Source organism: Bubalus kerabau, chromosome 12 (genome assembly GCF_029407905.1).
Source record: "Bubalus kerabau isolate K-KA32 ecotype Philippines breed swamp buffalo chromosome 12, PCC_UOA_SB_1v2, whole genome shotgun sequence".
Taxonomy (NCBI): Eukaryota; Metazoa; Chordata; class Mammalia; order Artiodactyla; family Bovidae; genus Bubalus; species Bubalus kerabau.
The window spans coordinates 12,016,897-12,037,307 of NC_073635.1; the positions used below are offsets into that span (position 1 = coordinate 12,016,897).

Sequence of the window (20,411 nt, forward strand, 5' to 3'; positions counted from 1 at the left end):
CCCAGCTCACTGGCTAGCCTTCATCCTAATCTTTTACAGAAAATAAACAGGATTTAGCAAGGTCTCCTCCCCTCAGTTAATTACTTGGAAGTAATCATTCTGCCCTACTAGAGGCACAGCTGAGGGGACAAGCTGTCACTGACTTCGAACTTTGTAAACTGCTACAAAACACAATGACTGTGAACCGACTTTCTGCCCACTAAGTGCCTGTTTATTCCATGTCACTGAACACTGCCTGACTAATCTTCTTACTAAAATAATCTCCACGATTTAATAAATTATTAATAAAAGCTAGGCTAGAAAGAAAAATGTATCACATGTTCTCAAATGTCATACCTGACTTGATTTAGAGCTCATTGATCCAGAGGGACTCTTTGGAACCCAAACACCAAGAGAGGCCCTCTGAGCAGTCACGGGAGATTTTCACTTGGAAAATCCCCAAGTTGTTTCCCAGAGTTAAAATTTATCTTAGATAATATCCACGTAAGCCTAATTTGATTATCTTTTAGCCAATCGAATTATAAATGGTAAAAGAGGGGCTAGTGGAAGGATGATTTCAGCCAACAAGTGACGGAGGGGATCATAAGAAAACGTTTTTTGTTTTGTTTTTTTTTTAAAAAGTCAATCACTACAAATGTAACTTACAAGTACTGGAGTCTGGGATAGTTAGGGAGTTTGGGATGGACATGTACACACTGCTACTTTACAATGAACAGGCAGCAGGGACCACTGTATACCACATGGAACTCTCTCTGTTGGATGTTATGTAGCAGCCTGAACGGAGAATGGATACATGAATGTGGATGGCTGAGTCCCTTTGTTGTGCATCTGAACCTATCACCACATCGTCAACTGGCTGTACCCCAATGTAAAATAAATATTAAAAAAAAAAAGAGTACTGGGCTCTGAAGCCACTCTGAAATGTCAGAGGATATTCAGGATATCTGAGGATGTCACCAAAGAGTAAGCGCCTACGAGTCACCATTATGATAAAGGTTTTTAAAAAACAGATGACCAACATCAAACGCATCAACATTTTTATGAAGTATAGATACATAAAAGGGTAAACTTCTGCTATTCAGAAAATCCATTTATATACAGTACTTCATCACCTGATAATGGCAGATACTTGGACTGTAATTTAGAAGAAGTACTTTTGGCTACCAGTAGAAGAGACGTAAAGTAAAAGTAATTAACTTTTTTCAACAGAAACAAACAGCTGTTCCCAAAGACGCGAAGCAGAGTTGCTACCATAATATACTGCCGCTTTGCTCAGGGGTGTCTATAACCATTATTTTACCACCTACACGAATTGGATCCTGGTTCTATTCACGGCCTCCCATAATCAAGCTCCGCCAAAAAAAAAAAAAAACCTGGCAAACAATTTAGCACAGGATGGGTTCCAATACCAGCTCTGCTTCCTATTAGCTGTGAAATCCTGGGAAATTACAAAAACCTGAGCCTAAACTTTTTTATCTGTAATTTAGAGTAACAGTACCCACTTCAAAGAATTATTGTGAGAATTAAAGTCAGTTCATATACTACTATTTGGAACATGTAAAGAACTTTCACAACTCAAAAATAAGAAAACCAACCAACTTTCTAAATGCTCAAATGATTTGAACAGATACTTCACAAAAGAAGAGACACTGATGGTAAGTAAAAACAGAAAAGATCTCAACATTGTTACTCAGTGCTGCTGCTGCTGCTAAGTCGCTTCAGTCGTGTCCGACTCTGTGCGACCCCATAGACGGCAGCCCAACAGGCTCCCCCGTCCCTGGGATTCTCCAGGCAAGAACATTGGAGTGGGTTGCCATTTCCTTCTCCAATGCATGAATGCAAGAAGTGAAAGTGAAGTCGCTCAGTCGTGTCTGACTCTTATCGATCCCATGGACTGCAGCCCACCAGGCTCCTCCGTCCATGGGATTTTCCAGGCAAGACTACTGGAGTGGGGTGCCATTGCCTTCTCCGTGTTACTCAATAGAGAAAAGCAAATTAAAGCCACAGGACCACTATACCCATTAGAGTAGATTAAAAACAACACTACCATCTACAATACCAAGGGCTAGTAAGGATACGAAACAACTACACTTCTCACACACTGTTGGTGGGAATGCCTATTTGGAAAACAGTTTCAGTTCAGTTCAGTTCAGTCGCTCAGTCGTGTCCGACTCTTCGAGACCCCATGAATCGCAGCACACCAGGCCTCCCTGTCCATCACCAACTCCCGGAGTTCACTCAGACTCACGTCCATCCAGTCGGTGATGCCATCCAGCCGTCTCATCCTCTGTCGTCCCCTTCTCCTCCTGCCACCAATCCTTCCCAGCATCAGAGTCTTTTGCAATGAGTCAACTCCTCGTATCAGGTGGCCAAAGTACTGGAGTTTCAGCTTCAGTATCATTCCCTCCAAAGAAATCCCAGGGCTGATCTCCTTCAGAATGGACTGGTTGGATCTCCTTGCAGTCCAAGGGACTCTCAAGAGTCTTCTCCAACACCACAGTTCAAAAGCATCAATTCTTCGGCGCTCAGCCTTCTTCACAGTCCAACTCTCACATCCATACATGACCACAGGAAAAACCATAGCCTTGACTAGATGAACCTTTGTTGGCAAAGTAATGTCTCTGCTTTTGAATATGCTATCTAGGTTGGTCAAAACTTTCCTTCCAAGGAATAAGCGTCTTTTAATTTCATGGCTGCAGTCACCATCTGCAGTGATTTTGGAGCCCAAAAAAATAAAGTCTGACACTGTTTCCCCATCTATTTCCCATGAAGTATGGGACTGGATGCCATGATCTTCATTTTCTGAATGTTGAGCTTTAAGCCAACTTTTTCACTCTCCCCTTTCACTTTCATCAAGAGGCTTTTTAGTTCCTCTTCACTTTCTGCTATAAGGGTGGTGTCATCTGCATATCTGAGGTTATTGATATTTCTCCCGGCAATCTCGATTCCAGCTTGTGTTTCTTCCAGTCCAGCGTTTCTCATGATGTACTCTGCATATAAGTTAAATAAGCAGGATGATAATATACAGCCTTGTACTCCTTTTCCTATTTGGAACCAGTCTGTTGTTCCTTGTCCAGTTCTAACTGTTGCTTCCTGACCTGCATCCAGATTTCTCAAGAGGCAGGTCAGGTGGTCTGGTATTCCCATCTCTTTCAGAATTTCCCACAGTTTATTGTGATCCACACAGTCAAAGGCTTTGGCATAGTCAATAAAGCAGAAATAGATGTTTTTCTGAAACTCTCTTGCTTTTTCGATGATCCAGCAGATGTTGGCAATTTGATCTCTGGTTCCTCTGCCTTTTCTAAAACCAGCTTGAACATCTGGAAGTTCACAGCTCATGTATTGCTGAAGCCTGGCTTGGAGAGTTTTGAGCATTACTTTACTAGCATGTGAGATGAGTGCAGTTGTGCGGTAGTTTGAGCATTCTTCGCCATTGCCTGTCTTTGGGATTGGAATGAAAACTGACCTTTTCCAGTCCTGTGGCCACTTCTGAGTTTTCCAAATTTGCTGGTATATTGAGTGCAGCACTTTCACAGCATCATCTTTCAGGATTTGAAATAGCTCAACTGGAATTCCATCACCTCCAGTAGCTTTGTTTGTAGTGATGCTTTCTAAGGCCCACTTGACTTCACATTCCAGGATGTCTGGCTGTAGGTCAGTGATCACATCATCGTGAAAACAGTTAAGCAATTTCTAATTTAGGGCTTCCCTTGTGGCTCAGCTGGTAAAGAATGTGCCTGTAATGTGGGAGACCTGGGTTCAATCCCTGGATTGGGAAGATCCCCTGGAGAAGAGAAAGGCTACCCACTCCAGTATTCTGGCCTGGAGAAGTCCACAGACTGTAAAGTCTTTGGGGTCGCAAAGAGTCGGACACGACTGAGAGACTTCCACTTTCACTTTAGCAATTTCTTATACAGTTAAACATATACTTATCATACAATCCTGCTGTCCCACTCCTAGATATTTACCCAAGAGAAATATATATATATATAAGCTTCTACATAAATACTATCAACAAATACTGGAGATGCAAATGTCCAACTGGTGAACAAATAAACATGTGGTATATCCATACAAGAGCTTCCGTGGTGGCTCAGCAATAAAGTGCAGTAGACATGGGTTCAATCCAAATCAGGAGGATTCCCTGAAGGAGGAAATTTCTAGGAAATCCTAGCCTGGAAATTTCCATGGACAGAGAAGCCTGGCAGGCTATAGTCCACGGGGTCACAAAGAGTCAGACACGACCGAGCAACTAAACAATAACATATCCATACAATGGAATGCCATCAGCAATAAAAAGGCATGAACTTCTACACCTGATGATGATACAATACAGACGAATCTAAAAGCATCAGTTCAGTTCAGTCGCTCAGCCGTGTCCGACTCTTCGAGACCCCAGGAATCGCAGCACACCAGGCCTCCCTGTCCATCACCAACTCCTGGAGTTCACCCAGACTCACATCCATCCAGTCGGTGATGCCATCCAGGCATCTCATCCTCTGTTATCCCCTTCTCCTCCTGCCCCCAATCCCTCCCAGCATCAGAGTCTTTTCCAATGAGTCAACTCTTCGCATGAGGTGGCCAAAGTACTGGAGTTTCAGCTTTAGCATCATTCCTTCCAAAGAAATCCCAGGGCTGATCTCCTTCAGAATGGCTAAATTAAACAGACCAAACTCAAAATGCATACTGTATGATTCCATTTATATGACATTCTCAAAAAGGCAATACAGACAGAAGAAATCCTATCAGTGGTTTCCAGGGGCTGGGAATGAGGAGAGTGAGTTGACTACAAAGAAGAACAAGGGAACTGTTTGGGGTGATGGAAATATCTCGTAGGTTGTTTGTGGTATTGGTGATAAGACCTGTACCTGTCAAAAATCACAGAACTACATAACTAAGTAGGGCAAACTGTATAAATTACACATCAATAAACCGGACTTTAAAAAGAAATCCAGTTCATGGGTACTAAAGTGATTAATACAGTAGCAGGTGCTTAGTATACACTTCATAAATATGAGCTGCTATCCCTATGCTTCACAGTAGAAGCAACCAGTATCAAATACTTCAGGAAGACAAATTTTAGATCTCTAAATTTCTATATAAATAAAATGTGGCATCTCAGATTTGTGATGGAAATACAATGTACCTGTATATACTGTGCGTATGTTTATTTCTAAAATTAGATATATATATCAAAGTCAGTATATATCTTAATATAGAGTTATCACACCTGGGGGAATTGCCAACATTGATATTTGAACTATTAGCTGAGAAAGATTTCAACTGAATGAATGTATTAAATGCCAACTAAAGTTAAGACACTCTTTATTTCTTTAAGATGGAACTCATGAAAAGAATTTACTGTGTAAGCAAGCAATCTCTTCTTCTTTTTATTTTTACCTCTTCTCCTTGACCTCAAATTTGAGAACTTTGAGTATATAAAAATACAGAACAGTCTTAAGTTTTATATCTAGGAAACCTGGGCTTTAAAAAAAAAGGTATGCTGTGAATCTTTCTGGGCGAGCAGCTAACGTGCTTCCATTCAGAGATGGAAAAATAAAAGATCAAACCATTAAAATGACAAATGACTAAAATCACTCTTCTCTACTATTTTTATACAAAAATAAAAATTTAAAGACTGAGATTCAGTGTTAGACAAATCTTTCAGGGGGATAGCATTAGTTTTGTTGATGCTAACACCTCTCAAAGGGTAATGCTAGGTTCTGAGCAATGCGTTCAGTTCAGTTCAGTCGTTCAGTTCAGTTCAGTTGCTCAGTCGTGTCCGACCCTTTGCAACCCCATGAATCGCAGCACGCCAGGCCTCCCTGTCCATCACCAACTCCCAGAGTATTCCCAACTGTGAGCTTAAATGTAAAACGTAGTTAATTCTCTATTGTCTATCACTAGATTTGCTAAACCAAGGCCCCCTCCCCATTTCTGCAGATTACCAGGACTCATCCACAAGAATGTTCTCCTGGTCAAGTGTCTGTGTGTTTTCACAGGCACGGTGAAGGCAAAAGGACCACAACTGCATCTGGCTTTGCTCATTACTACATTCCTACCACCAATGCAGGGTCCAGTTCAGTTCAGTTCAGTCGCTCAGTTGTGTCCGACAATTTGCGACTCCATGAATCGCAGCACACCAGGCCTCCCTGTCCATCACCAACTCCCAGAGTTCACTCAGATTCACGTCCATCAAGTCAGTGATGCCATCCAGCCATCTCATCCTCTGTTGTCCCCTTCTCCTCCTGCCACCAATCCCTCCCAGCATCAGAGTCTTTTCCAATGAGTCAACTCTTCGCATGAGGTGGCCAAACTACTGGAGTTTCAGCTTCAGCATCATTCCCTCCAAAGAAATCCCAGGGCTGATCTCCTTCAGAATGGACTGGTTGGATCTCCTTGCAGTCCAAGGGACTCTCAAGAGTCTTCTCCAACACTACAGTTCAAAAGCATCAATTTTTCAGTGCTCAGTCTTCTTCACAGTCCAACTCTCACATCCATACATGACCACAGGAAAAACCATAGCCTTGACTAGATGAACCTTTGTTGGCAAAGTAATGTCTCTGCTTTTTAATATGCTATCTAGGTTGGTCATAACTTTCCTTCCAAGGAGTAAGCGTCTTTTAATTTCATGGCTGCAGTCACCATCTGCAGTGATTTTGGAGCCCAAAAAAATAAAGTCTGACACTGTTTCCACTGTTTCCCCATCTATTTCCCATGAAGTGATGGGACCAGATGCCATGATCTTCATTTTCTGAATGTTGAGCTTTAAACCAACTTTTTCACTCTCCTCTTTCACTTTCATCAAGAGGCTTTTTAGTTCCTCTTTACTTTCTGCCATAAGGGTGGTGTCATCTGCATATCTGAGGTTATTGATATTTCTCCCGGCAATCTCGATTCCAGCTTGTGTTTCTTCCAGTCCAGCGTTTCTCATGATGTACTCTGCATATAAGTTAAATAAGCAGGGTGACAATATACAGCCTTGACGTACTTGTTTTCCTATGTGGAACCAGTCTGTTGTTCCATGTCCAGTTCTAACTGTTGCTTCCTGACCTGCATACAGGTTTCTCAAGAGGCAGGTCAGGTGCTCTGGTATTCCTATCTCTTTCAGAATTTTCCAGTTTATTGTGATCCACACAGTCAAAGGCTTTGGCATAGTCAATAAAGCAGAAATAGATGTTTTTCTGGAACTCTCTTGCTTTTTCCATGATCCAGTGGATGTTGGCAATTTGATCTCCTGTTCCTCTGCCTTTTCTAAAACCAGCTTGGTCCATTTGCAGCCAATTAGGTGGACTATGTTTGTTCCCCATGGGGATCCAGTGTGCCGTGGCCACACACAGACCCCGCCTCAGTGTGTACACATGTGCAGGTTGCCCTAAGGGGCCCTGGAGACAGTACTTTTCAGTGGACATTCATGCCTGGCATGGTGTTCCCAATCTACGCTCCAGATTGGGATACGTGTGGTGCTTTGGAAAGCCCCAGGGCACAGTGGCTAAGGTCCACATTGGTCAAGTCATAAGGTCCATCCTCACTAAGCTGCAGAATAAAGAGCATATGATTGAGGCCCTCCGCTGGGCCAAGTTCAAGTTCCCTGGCCACCAGAAGACACATATCTCCGGGATTTGGGGATTTACTAAGTTTAATGTAGATGCATTTGAAGACATGGTGGCAGAAACGTGGCTCATCCTGGACAGCTGTGGAGTCAAATCATCCCTAATCGAGGCCCTCTGGACAAATGGTGGGCCCTGTAGTCATGAGAACCTTGCTGCTGTCCCCTCCTTACTCATGCCCACGAATAAATCCTACTTTTCTGTCAAAAAAAGAAAAGGACAAGGTCCAACACATAGCAGAAACGCAGAGACATGAGTACTATCCCAACCGCACACACCACTTCTACCTTATCCCTTCATCCATCAGTAGACACTTACTTTGATCCATGATTCGATACAGCTGAATTCATGTAACTATGTTACCAGATTCTACTGTAGGCACTACTTTGGGTGTTAGATTTTCCTTTCTTGTCAAAAATAACCAAGATTTGACTTGGTTATTACAATTATTATCATTATTATTACAATTATATTCTTTATGATGCTTCCAACTAACAGGCTAACTGCAATCTCAAGTTTCGTATCATATGAAATTGTATTTCTTACAATCTAAAATTCAGTATTACAGATAATATGTCTTCTACCTCAGTGGACTGCAACCAGGGATGCACCTCCAGATTACCTAGTCTGTGAAGACGCATGCCTACTCCCAGAAGCAGAATCAGCGGTATGGGCGGAGCCCAGGCTTCTGAGAGCCATGGCTCTGCTGCTCTGCAGCCCTAGACCCAACGCAGTCAGTGCTCTTCACCCGGCAGCCACTCCGAAGGACAGCCACCTTACTGCTCAGCAATCTCCAAATGTTGTGGAGGGGAAATCTTCTATTTTTCAATCTGAGATTAGAGTGCAACTCCAGTTCCTCCTGTGCTACTCTTCAGGTAAAAGTAACATCACGGGAAAATACCATCTCAGCAGCATCCTACCTGTCCCTTTCTCTACCACCAACTGTTTACTTTCAATTCACCTTTCACTATTGTCAGAGAAATCTTCCTAAAGAACAACTCTGCAAGTGATGTGATGATCACTCATGGCTGAAAAACCAACTTTGATTCCCTGCAGGCAGAAAGCTGGACCACCTATCCCGGTGTTCACAGTTCTCACACTGTGACCTCAATCACCTGTTTCCGGCCCTGTCTTCCCCTCTCTGCACCTCCCCACTGTCTCTTGTGGGGCTCTTTTTCTCTCTGTCCTTCCCTCCCTCTGGCCTCCCCATCCCCTTCACTCACACACACACACTCCAGGCTTTCTGACACATTTTGGATGGCTCCATTCCTGTTCGTTTGCCTTCTCTGAGCTTGGAAAGCACCTGCCTTACTTCCTACCCTTTCCCTTATCTCTGCCTACTCGTCCACCCTTCACAGTCTCAGTTCAAATGCCTTCTCTGCATGACGGTTCCCCCGCGTTGCTCCACTTACAATTATTACAAGAACTGACCATGAGGCTGAAAGAGAACTTGAGAGATCCTCTTTTCAGTCCAGTGGTTTTCAAACTTTCCTGTTAAGTAGCTGAATTCTTATAAAAGTCTTCAAGGAACCTTACTACTGCATTTGTCTTCAGTGTGTTAAGAAAACCCGTAATACCAATACAATCCAGTCTCATTTAAAAATAGGGAAAGGAGGTCTGTGGGGTCACAAAGAGTCGGACATGACTGAGCACACACATACACAAAGCAGGGCTACAGAAAGAAGTGACTTGACCAATGTCAAGTTAGTAACAGAGGCGAGGTACTCTTAGGCACTCATTCATTAGCAAATATTCACTGAGCTCCTGCTACGAGCCTGGCACTGCTCCAGGCCCTTTTTATACAGCAGTGAAGAAAGACACCTAGGGGCTAAATTATTTCCACTCATGCGGTACTTACATTCTAGCTAGGAAGAGACAAATGTTATGAACTAAATACACAGTGTGGCGATTATAAAGAAATGATACAAATAAAGTGTATAGTATGTTAGTGATAAGGACAAATTAGAAAAAAATAAAACAGCAATGAGAAGAATATGACAGTTTACACAGCTAGCGAGGAAGTTTCCCTTTGCCAGATCACTTCTAAGTAGAGACCTCTAGCCACACCTAAGGAAGAACATTCCAGGCAGAAAAAAAGCCCATGCAAAGACAAACAGGGAGCTAGCCTGATACGTTTTAGGAAACCAAGAAGGCCAGTGTGGTTCACGAAGAGAAAATAAGGAAGAGAGATAATAGGAGGAGGAAGAGTACTGGAAACTAAGGGAGAGCCTCACTGTTTAGACTTTAGCTGGAGAGTTTTGAGTAGCTGAGTCATAAGACTTGACTGCTGTGTTGAAAAAAGACTGCAAACAACCAGGGATGGAAGAAAGAGAAGCTTATGCAATAGCAGAAAAGATGACAATGACTTAGAGGAGGCAGACGAGGAAGATATGATTAAATTATGGGTATGTTCTAAGGAATATCCAATAAGATTTTTTAATGGACAAAAGTGGGTTGTTGGGGGCAGAGGAGGGGGAAGGCTTCAAAACTCAATTTTTGACAACTGGAAGACTGCAGCTGCCAAAACTGATAGGTTTGGAGTAAGAGAGTATCAGGAGTTACTGAACACAGAAAGGTGAACACAGACGGCGACGATGTGGGGTAGGAGGAGATCAGGAGTTATGAAACACACAGAGTTTGAGAAGCTTATCAGCTATCCAAGTAAAAATGTCAAAACAAGTATACTGTCAAGGAGCTGTATGATATAGTCCTGGAGCCTGGGGTAGAGATCTGGGTTAGGTATATAAATTTGGGAGTCATTACATATATGATATGAAAGGTACAGATATAAAAGGTAACATGACAGGCTCTGGGACACTGTACTATTTAGAAGTAGGGGAGATGAGGTGGAACTAGCAAAGAAGGCTTTCTGAAAAGGAGCACACAGCAACACAGCAGGAAAATAAGGCAAATGTGGTGTTACCCTGACATTGGAGGAGTGGTATTTCCAGGAGGAAGAAACTGTGCCAGAGGCTGACAACAGATCAAACCCGATGAGATCTGAGAGGAAAACGACAGGTGATTTAGCAACACAGACACGACTATTGATTTTGAAAGAATTTTCATGGTGTGATAGAGATTAAAAAAAAACAAACAAACAAGCACAGTATCAGATGAGAGACAGCTTAGCAGAGAATGAGAGGTGAGAATCTCAAGACAGAAAATAATTTTGATGTGAACAGGCCAAGAAAAGATTTTAGGGGTGATAGGAGACCGCTGTTTAAGAAAAGCGGTACTTCTCCCATTGCCTAGAACATTCCATTTTGTATTGCAGTTAAGTTTGCACAACTCTGTGTCTCCATTTATAAACCAGTTATCCACTTGAGGGCAGGAACTGTATCATACAGCTTCTACAACCAACTGTGGCTGTGAACAGCAAGTTACTTCACACCGCCATGGGGTTTCAGTTTCCCTTTTTTGTAAAATACTGGGAGAATCTAGAGATCTGATAATTTTGAAGATCTATTTTAGTTCTGACATTTTATTGTTCCACAGCCTCTCCAAGTCCTCTAAACAGTGTTTGAGGAACTGAAAACAAAAAGCACATTAAGGCTACATTTAAAAGAGAAGTTTCCTCATCAAATTTTTACATAGCTGACTGAAAGTAATACACAAAACTATCAGATATTCAGAACAACCTGGAAACTTTATAAAGTCCTCCAAAAATTCAATTTCACTTATTACACTTTATTAATAAAAGGTTTTTTTGTTTTTTTTTTCTTAAAGAAAAGTGAAAGTCTCTCAGTCGTGTCCGATTCTTTGAGACCCCATGGACTATACAGTCCCTGGAATTCTCTGGCCAGAATACTGGAGTGGAGAGTCTTTCCCTTCTCCAGGGGATCTTCCCAACCCAGGGATTGAACCCAGATCTCCCGCTTTGCAGGCAGATTCTTTACCAGCTGAGCCACAAGGGAAGCCAAATCTATACTAACATTCTAGAAACATTTTGTATCTTATGGTAGTAGGATATTTAAGTAAATAGTCTTCTAACACAAGTCCAAAACAGTTCATCTTAAAATATGCCAAAACTCCATGCTCTTAAAAAAAGACAACTATCTTTTCAAAAAATTAATTAAATTTGGGCCTCAGGTGTAGGATCTTTGTTGCAGCCCACAGGCTTAGTTGCCCTGCAGTACGTAGGATCTTAGTTTCCCCACCAGGGACCAAACCCATGTCCCATCATTGGAAGGCAGATTCTTAACCACTGGACCACCAAGGAAGTCCCTGACAACTATCTTTTGCCATTAGTAAATTTAAGACAGTATGACAGAAGTCAAGCCTCTTATTTTAACTAGCCTGATTTAGACTATGTCTATTTTCATTTGATATTTATTATTTATCTATAAAACAAAGGTTCTACTTACAAAGAGATTAATAAAAAGTATTATGGCTTTCTTACAAATAAATGGTCTCTATAAATTCATCACTGTTTGTGGACCAACGACTTATTTGGTTTGACTTTTTGCTATAGGCCTGAATCACACATACAATGCTTAGCCCTGAAGATTAAAACCCAGCAACATGAAAAAGATTACCTTGCTATTATTTTTTCTCTTTAATAAAAAGAAAAGCCAAATATAAACAGAAAAGTAGGGGCATTTTAGGATATGTTAAAGAAACAAGAACTTCAATTTCTCTTAATTACACTGCTGGTCAAAATAGAGATATGGAAGAAACTAACATTAGCAACTAATCATGTAAATCCACAAAAAAATGACTTAAACTGCTTATTATGGTGCCAGGACACATAATGTGTTCTCAAATACCTATCAAAAAAAGGAGAACACACAGATACTAATAGTACATCCATACTGAGCAATAAAATGAAATTAACTGTGGATAAACACAACCTGGATGACATTTACAAGCATTATGTGGAGTGAAAGAAGCAGCCAGTGTCAGAAGGTTACATACTATAAGACTCCATTCATAATGACATTTTTGAAGAAACAAAACTATAATGCTGGAGAACAGATCAGTGGCTGAAGGGGATGGACTGGGGGAGGGTGACTGGCTGTAGAAACGGAGCGTGAGGGAGTTGAGGGTGATGGACCTGTTCTGTAACCTGATTATGGCGGTGTCTACACAAATTTACACTTGCATTAAAGTTCACAGAATTGTATAGCAAAAAATATCAATTTTACTTCCTAAGTTAAAAAATGAAACAAAAATTACTTTTAATTCGAGTACTCCAAAAACTCATTACTCCAGTCCATAGTCATTAGAAAATATCAAAATCAAATTGAGGGCCAGTCTACAAAATATCTGACCAGTACTCTTCAAGGTGTCACGGTCAAAAAGGACAAGGAGCCATCATAGATTTGAAAGGAGACAATGACAACTAAATGCAATGTGTGCATCCTGGGTGGATCTTAGGACAGAAAAAGGACATTAGTGGAAAAACTAAAAATCCCACTGAGGTCTACATTTAATTAATGGCATTGTACCAATGCTAATTTTTAAATTTTGATCATTGTATTGTCACTCTGTAAGGTGTTAACAGTAGTGTGGGATGGATAGAAAATACACAGGAACTCTCTGTGCTTTTACTGCTATTCTTCCACAAGCCTAAAATCATTTCAAAATAAGTTAAATACCGAATCTTTAAGAAAAATGCTTGCAATAATTTCATAAAGCAAAAATACATTTCTCTTTCAAAAACAAATCAATGCCATCCTGCATATTTTGATTACTTCAGCGTAAGTTTGATTACCTAGTGTAGGTCATACCCACACTAAGAGCATACATGTTCTCTGAATGAGAGAAAATAGATTCTACCATAAATTATATGACTTACTAGTTGTGCCCATCTTCAGGGTATACATTTATAACTAAAAATTCTATCAACATTTGATTTCCTAATTGAAGAATGGAGTTCTTTCCAGAAATTCTCCAATGATCCAGCAGTCAGGACATGGTGCTTTTACTGGGACCCAGGTTCAATACCTAGTTAGGGAACTAAGATCCCACAGACTGCAAGGCACAGTGGGGGGGGGGGGGTGGGTAGAAATGAAGTCCTTCTTAAGGAATTTCTCATAAATTCTACCTCTTAATATTCTTATTTAAAAAAATTTAAAAATTCAATGGTCTACCAACACCCACAGAATAAATTCCAATACAAGACATTTCTGCATTTTGACTTTGGTCTACCATATTACAGCCTCATGTGAGACTAGGCCACCTCCCAATGTTCACCCTATAATTCAGCTTTGCTGAATTATTAATTCAGATCATGTCATGTCTTCTCACCTCACATTTGCTGGCCTTCTCCACCCAGGAAATCTCTTGCAAAACCCTTCTCTCCTCCACCACTAGAAGGAAGAACTGCTCACTTCCTCCTTGTGCTCCCACAGTATTTTGTAAGTGATCTAATAGATCAACAAATCACATTGCTTACCCATTCATACAGAAATTTATGCAAGGTTACAATACACAAAACATTCTAGGTTTGGGGGACCTCAAGGTGAATTGATTTCCTTTATAATTCCTCCCATCTACTCTACTGGAATTTCTGGTGAAGACACTGTTTTTGTTTTTAACCATTTATTTACATGTCTCACTGGTTACTTATTTCAGCTAAATAGCATTCCTGACTCACAACAGTGTTTAATAAATATTTGTTGAAAGAAAACATTTGAAGGTCCAAGTAAACACTGGTTCAATGATAAATCTGCTTTTTCTCTTCCACACAATCCACGCCATTTTCAGGTCATTTCTGCAAGTCGAAATGACACAAAAAGCAAGGCCCCTTTCTCCCTTTCCTGAACAGTCCAATTCCTGTGAATAAGTTGGTTAAGCTGGCTCTGGCAGCCCCATTTAATGGACAAGCCCATAGCAGCAAAGCTCTGTGTTTATTAACAGACAACAACTTCTAGATGAGTCCCCGTGCTTATACCTGAATACCTCATTATGTTAACAGTTTACAAATAAAATTAGAGACAGAGAACAAAGGAGGAGACGCCCAACAGATTTGGACCAATTAGCCAAATGTGGCCCTTTCTTTCGACTTCTGGGTCTTCTGTTTCTTTCAGGCTTTTACTTACACAGCCTCCTGTCAACAAACTTCTCAAATTATAAATAAGTTAGTAAACGTTTCGGTAAAAGGAATATTCAAATAAAATATTTAGACTGCAGGCTTTATTCGTGTTTCACAACGCCATTCGGACAAACAGTTGATGCCTTTTTGCACTGATAATTTAATATCAGCACAATGGACACACTTTAGCTACAGCAAATTGCCCTGCTACTCCTCTTTCACACTTGAGCCCACATCACTGGGATAAATGGAACTTGAAAATTTTAAGAGTATTTCAGATGTATCATTTTATGAAATATTTCTTGGATATATGATGCTAGTATTTTAGTGTTCTCAAATTTCTATTTTCAGGTCTCCTTCCTGTACCACACAGACGGTTCTACCCAAGCTGACAACGCCTTCCAACGTCTGACTGACAAATTTAACATATCGAAACCTGAATTCCTGACCACCCCTCCAAAATGTACTGTACCCAGTTTTCTCCAGTCCTCTTGGTGGCTACTAACACTTCTAGCTGCTCAGACCAAAAATCTTGGCTCTTTCTTGACTGTCATAGACCCACATCCAATCTGAGAGGAAATACTATGAGTTCAGTTTTCAGCCTAGAACCCTGTCACCACTGAACTGCACGGTCACTGCCATCTCTACCTGCACCGCTGTAGTCCAAGTGGCCTGACGTATCTTTTTAAATGGATTATTTCTCATTTTCTCTACAATCTACTCTCAAAGCAGCAGTCAGAAGTAATCCATTTAAACAGATACATCCAGATCATATTACTCTCCTGTTTCAAAACCCTCCTATAGCTCCTGTTTTCACAAAAATAAGTCATCATTAAAGTCTTCACAAACTGTTTACATGGCTTCTCTGGTGGCTCAGTGGTAAAGAATCTGCCTGCAATGCAGGGGTTTTGGGTTCAATCCCTGGTACAGCAAGAAGACATGTACTTAATACAGATAATACATTATCTCAAGTAGCTAAGTGTAGTAATAAATAGATTAAATAGAATACAATATTTTGAAAAAGCTATCTGATGCAAACTGTTCTATACAGAAGAGATACACAAGGTCCTACTGTATAGCATAGGAAGCTATATTCAATATCCTGGGATAAACCATGATGGAAAAGAATATGAAAAAGAATGTATGTATGAGTATTACCAAGTCACTTTACTGAACAGCAGAAATTAACACAACATTGTAAATAAACTATACTTTAATAAAATAAATTTTTAAAAAAGATATGATACTTATATATAAATTTAGGTTATAATAAAAATAGCATTAACAGAAACATTAAATTCAGTTTTGTCTGGAGGGAAAAACCCACAGAGGGGAAGAGTGTTCATTAGACAGTATTAGCTAATAATTTCAAACCACTCATCATCATTTTTCTAAAAAGAGCCTATGCCACATTATCTCAATTAAAAAAGGAGCAGAAGAAAATATAAGCATTTATATACTACCCAGTGCAGGCATGCTGAGTCACTTTAGTCACGTCTGACTCTGTGACCCTATGAGCCAAAGCCCACCAGGATCCTCCGTCTGTGGGATTCTCCAGCAAGAATACTGGAGCAGGTTGCCACACCCTCCTCCAGGGGATCTTCTTGACCCAGGGATCAAACCCACGTCCTCTGTGTTTCCTGTTTTAGGAGGCGAGTTCTTTACCACTAGTGCCACCTCCTTCTATGTGACACAAAGGGCAGGGGGAAAAAAAAAGGAAAACAATGGCGTTTGACTACCTAAAAATCTAAAAGCACCATAACCAAAGGTAAGACAAAGGATAAACGAGGGGGAAAATATGACAACATTTTAAAAACAAAAAGTAGGTAAATAAAACTTAGTCTAAGGTTTGGCTTACCCTGGCAAATTAATGTGTTGAAACTCAACAAATGCTTTACAAAAAATAAAGGCACTGCTCCATTCAAAAAGCCAACTAGAAATCTTAGTCAATACAATGTGGGTGTGCGAGAAAAACAGTACCACATGGAACTGCAGCAGTGGGCTTATTCTCAAAGAAAACAGCCTTGTCTCTTCAAAGGCTGACCAGTGAGCATCCAATTCTGTTTTAAATTAAAATAAAATGTTTAAAAAAGATTCGTGCATTTAACTTTATGCAAACTGTACCTCACAAGGAAAAAAGTAAACAAATATTGAAACTATAGTCAGTGATAAGGATGCTAAAGTATTTAGATGGAAATGCACTAATGTCTGCAATTCACTTTAGATAGAAGGATAAAAGTGTGGGAAAACAAATATAAAAAGTTAATGCTAAAATCTAGAAGGTGAGTATATGAGTGCTCACTAAAAAACTTCAGCTTTGCTACATGTTTAAAAACTTTTATAATAAAATGGGGAAAGAAACAACTATTATTGGTTGACTCAAACACTCTAATAGAAAAAGGGACATTGGGCATGAAGAGGCACTTCACAGAATATGGCCAAACAAGAGAAGACGTTCAAAGATGTTCACTCTCACAACCTCAGAGCGGAGAAACAATAGCATTTTTCACCTACTAGCAAAGAGTAAAATGAATAGAGAAGGTATAGGAGAAATAAATGGCCTCATACATTCATCGGTGTACAAGAATATAACTCCAGAAGGCAATTTCACAACCAAAAAGACTTCATGTATTTTTTCAGTCCCAGTAATTTATTCTAACAAATAAGGTATGCAAAGATTAGAGAAATTCAGTATCATTGTTCAAAACAGTAAAAAACTGGAAATAAACTGTTACAGAAATTAGGTGTTACAGAAATCATATTTCACTATATGGAGCATACTGTATTATTGAACTGTTATAGAATGATTATCAATATAAAATAATATACCAATAAAAAATCTCCCTTGCTCCTTGGAAGAAAAGCTATGACCAACCTAGACAGTATATTATAAAGCAGAGACATTACTTTGCCAACAAAAGTCTGTCTAGTCAATGCTACAGTTCTTCCAACAGTCATGTACTGACATGACAGTTGGACTATTAAGAAAGCTGAGCGCTGAAGAATTGATGCTTTTGAACTGTGGTGTTGAAGAAGACTCTTGACAGTCCTTTGGACTGCAAGGACATCCAACCAGTCCATTCTAAAGGAGAACAGTCCTGGATATTCACTGGAAGGACTGATGCTAAAGCTGAAACTCCAATACTTTGGCCACCTGATGCGAAGAGCTGACTCATTGGGAAAGACCCTGATGCTGGGAAAGACTGAAGGCAAGAGGAGAAGGGGTCGACAGAGGATGAGATGGTTGGATGGCATCACTGACTCGATGGACATGAGTTTGAGTAAGCTGTGGGAGTTGGTGATAGACAGGGAAACCTGGCGTGCTGCAGTCCATGGGACTGCAAAGAGTTGGACACGCCTGAACTGAACTGACTGAAAAAATCTCCACTATATATGTAAGTGAAATACATAAGTTAGAAAACAGTGTGTATCACCGCACAATCGATATTTATACATATATGGTCCACATTTCAGTATCCAAAGTAACGATCAACTGAAAGCTTACAGTACATATGCTAGTTAGTAAAATTCTTATGATTTGCATTATTTGTCTGTGCTATTTGGTATTTAAGTAGCTTCCATGTGCTGAGCACTCTTCTGTAGACTCAAGACATAGTTTACCTGTGGAATCAAGTAAACAATTCGGACACAGTCCCTGCCCACATATGAAGGAAAGCAACAAAGCAACATAAAGGGTGACCAAGAAAACCTTAGATAAGGGAAGACCTCCCAGAAACTGTGACAGCTGCTCTGAGACCTAACGATAAGGTGGCAGGCACGTAAAAGCAGGAGGCTGGGCAGAATATTATCAGCAGAGGAATTGTAGGAGCAAAGCAACAAGAGGAAGCACCACGGCTCTCAGAGAGCAGGGAGGAGAGAAGAAGTATGCAAAGTGGCTGGAGAAGTACATACACTAAACAAGTATCACCCTTACAATCAGGAAAAAAGATCAAGCTAGTTTCATCCTAAAAAACAAACAAAAAACCTTTACCACTACCCCAATCATACAGGTGGACAAAATTACAAAAATCTTTCCTTGCTGAGGGCTTGACATGTGCTGTGCTAAGTCGCTTCAGTCGTGCCCATCTCTTTGCAACCTCACGGACTGTAGGCCACCAGGCTCCTCTGTCGATGGGATTCTCCAGTCAAGAATACTGGAGTGGGTTGCCATGCCCTACTCCAGGGGCATCTTTCCAACCCAGGAAGGGGAATCTTTCCAATCCAGGGATTGAACCCGCACCTCTTAAGGCTTCTGCACTGGCAGATGGGTTCTTCACCACTAGCGCCACCTGGGAAGCTAAACATAAATATCTCGTTTAATCCTCATGATAGAACTATTCAAAAGCATTCAGTGGGAGAAAATGATAGCAAATGAGACAAATGACAAAGGATTAATCTCCAAAATATACAAGCAGCTCAAACAACCTAATCAAAAAGTGGGAAGAAGACTTAAACAGACATTTCCCAAAAGAAGACATACAGATGGCTAATAAACACAAGAGAAGATGCTCGACATTGCTCATTATTAGAGAAATACAAATCAAAACCACAATATCATCTCACAGCTGTCAGAACAGCCATCATCAAAAAGTCTACAGACAATAAATGCTGGAGAGGGTGTGGAGCAAAGGGAACCCTCTTGCACTGTTGGTGGGAATAAAAACGGATATAACCTCTCTGGAAAACAGTATGGAGATCCCTTTAAAAACTAAGAAGAAAACTACCACATGACCCAGCAATCCCACTACTGTACTTACACCCTGAGGACATCATAATTGAAAAAGACACACGTACCCCAATATTCACGGCAGCACTACTGACAACAGCCAGGACCTGGAAGCAACCTGGATGTCCATCAACAGATGAATGGATGAAGAAGACACGGTACATAAACACTATGGAATCTTACTCAGCTGTAAAAAGAAACACATCTGAGTCAGTTTCAATGAGGAGGATGAACCCAGAGCCTATTACACAAAGTGAAGTAAGTCAGAAAGAGAAAGACAAATATCATAGACTAACACATATATATGGAATCTGGAAAGAAGGTACTGGTGATCCTATTTGCAGGGCAGCAAAGGAGACGCAAAGATAAAAGACGGACTTTTGGACGCAGTGCAGGGAGGAGAGGGTGGGATGATCTGAGAGAGCAGCACTGAAACATATAATTACCATATGTAAAAATAGACAGTGGGAATTCCTGCATGATGCAAGGAACCCCAAATCGACACTCGGCGACAACCTAGCGGGGTGCGATGGGCAGGGAGGTGGGAGGGAAGCTCCAGGGGGAGGGGACATGTGTATCCCTAGGGCTGATTCATGTTGATGTCTGGGAGAAACCAGCACAATGCTATAAAGTGATTATCGATCACAATATTGTAAGGTAATTATCATCTAATTAAAAGTAAAATAATTTTTTTTTTAAAAAGCATTCAGAACACATCAAAGTATCAATAGAACATTCCTGGGACCACAGTTCTCCAAAGCCAGTCCACAGAACAGATGTATGAGAATTATCCAAAGACACAAAGATAACATATACACACATACACTTGAGTCCTACGCCTAAGATTCAAACTAGCAGCTCACAAGTGAACCCAAGATTCTCCATTTTTTATTGCCCAGATGATCAGAAATTAGTATAGGGACAGACAGACCCTTGAACCTCAGCAGGCAGACCTGGCTGCACCTGTGCATACAGTCCTACAGCTCTGCACCTAGGTTAAGTCGGTGGGGTCACACTCGTTCTCAGTAGAGTCTATTCA

The 20,411-nt window shown here is 40.6% G+C and overlaps 1 protein-coding gene and 1 pseudogene across 6 annotated transcripts in view; one reads left to right on the top strand and one right to left on the bottom strand.

Moving 5' to 3' along the window:
* ELF1 (E74 like ETS transcription factor 1) overlaps positions 1-20,411 on the bottom strand; it is a 117,036-nt gene that overhangs the window by 81,251 nt on the left and 15,374 nt on the right. The window contains exon 1 of one of the 6 annotated variants that reach the window (XM_055541949.1): positions 19,441-19,559. The exons of 4 other annotated variants lie outside the window; for them this stretch is intronic. The gene's annotated coding sequence lies outside the window, so the exon portion shown is untranslated. Of the gene's footprint in view, positions 1-1,307; positions 1,386-19,440; positions 19,560-20,411 lie in introns of those variants that run through there. One more of the 6 variants, XM_055541950.1, reaches the window with a different exon arrangement.
* LOC129624861 (uncharacterized) lies at positions 7,275-7,397 on the top strand (annotated as a pseudogene).